The sequence below is a fragment of the Tigriopus californicus genome, chromosome 6 (assembly GCF_007210705.1).
Source record: "Tigriopus californicus strain San Diego chromosome 6, Tcal_SD_v2.1, whole genome shotgun sequence".
NCBI classification, from domain to species: domain Eukaryota; kingdom Metazoa; phylum Arthropoda; class Copepoda; order Harpacticoida; family Harpacticidae; genus Tigriopus; species Tigriopus californicus.
The window spans coordinates 8,800,400-8,802,420 of record NC_081445.1 but is presented as its reverse complement, the minus strand read 5'-3'; positions in this window follow the sequence as shown (position 1 = coordinate 8,802,420).

Sequence of the window (2,021 nt, the reverse complement as noted above, 5' to 3'; positions counted from 1 at the left end):
AAAAACAAGAAGAAAGGGAAGAGAAAAGCAAGGATCAAAAACATATGTAAACTAGGAAAAAAAAGAAAATACAAGAACACATTAATCAACTCAACAACTGGTCTAACACAAAAAAAGTCAATACACTAATGAACAATAAATTCTAACTCAAAAGGACCAATACATCAAACTAAAGAATACACATAACAATTGGAACTAGAAAAACTACACTACAAATCAGGAAAGAAACTGCTAACGCTAGACATAAACATAAATGAGCAATAAACTTATTAAGGTTTTAAAGTAATTACGTCTTACCAAAAAGCCGTGAAAAATCAATCGAAGTCCTTTGCTAGGCTACTGGGAAATCTTGGCCATTCCTACCAGAAACTAACTTTGTATCGTCAGCATAAGAAGAGAGGACTGGCAGTAATACTAAGCTTTTGAAGCGGGGCAACGAATATTACAACAAGAGGGGCCCTAAGATCGAACCCTGGGGCTCACCTGACTTGACATCATGTTTGTTCACTAAGGGATTCCCCGACCTTAACCAATTGCTCCCTACCAGAAATGAAACTCCTTAACCAAATGAGCACCTCACCTTGGATCCCAATTTCATGGAGCCTGTTAACTAAAAGCCCATGATCTACCTTGTCAAAGGCCTTGGCAAAGTCGAGATAACTACATCAACTGATTCATGACTCTCTAGTCCCTCATAACCCGCTCAATATGTTCAATCAGTTGGGTAGCCTGGCTTAAATGTGCTCGGCACCATGCTGGCTAGGTGGAAGGACTTCATGAATATCAGAAAATTCAACAAATTAGAACTTCATGACCTTCTAAAAACTCCTTTGCAATATTCGAAGTGAGAGAAATCGCCTATAGTATCGATGGGGAGTGACTTATCTCCCCTTTAAAAACATGACTAAGCTTCAGAGAAGAGGAAAACATGCACTGATCCAAGCTGCAACGCATCAAGTTCGAGAAAACAGGAGTAAGAACCAGTGAGCATCTCATCAGAAACTGAGATGTCACACCATCAGGACCAGAAGAGCTCGATAGTCTCAAGTTCCCGATGGCCTCTAAAGCATCTTGCAAGATCATCTTAACGCTCAACTTGACAAGCATTGCCAATCTCAACAAACTCATCTATAGGCAATGGGCTGTTGCTCCCAAACTCTTTGGACTTGAAAACACACTGGAGAACTGATCTTCCAACTATGTTGGCCATAAACTCTACATTGTCTATGGCTTGGCCTCCTGAAACCACTCAACTTTCCTTTTTCAACTGATCCGTCTCTATGCAGGCCTTAATTTCTACCTTGGATCAACTCCAAACTTTCTTTGAAGGCTAGCAACAACTACTATATTCAAATTGCTCTGGAGCCTTTTTGCTAGTTTGCAACTCCTTTTGAACAAATTCTTTCTATACAGCAGAATTTTAGACTGTACCCCGCCCTGTAGAAACACATTCAGAGATTGCTAGAGTGGAACAGACGTCTCGAAAATTAAATCATTCTGTCTAAGGCTACAACAATGGTTGATTCCTTTTTCATCATTGAAATAAGGTCAAGCTCCCCTAACCTTTTCGAAGTTAGCCAGACCGACCTTTTTGGGCGGTCTTACTCTAGAGCACGCCGGCTTTGTACTAGGATCGACCCTATCTCAAGGACATGATGATCTGACAGATTACTAGGGGTCACATGGACATACTGGATCAGATCAGGGTCATTGGAAAAGACCAAGTCGAGAACGCCATTCTCTCTAGTGGCCTACACCACATGGTTGGAGAGATTGCGCAAGAATCGCAAAACCTCCAGCTTTTCGAACGACTGAGATGTCGATTTTGAAATGGGAATATAACATCGGGACAAGCCTCCACTCTACAACGCTACCCGGATAATTGAAGTCCCCTACAATGAATACCTTTGAGCAAATGACTGGTCCAACTCATTTCCTATGAATTGGAGAGCTGACAAAGAACGGGCCTTTCTGAACAAGAGGGGGCCTATACACTGTTACAACAAAGATCAAAGCACCTC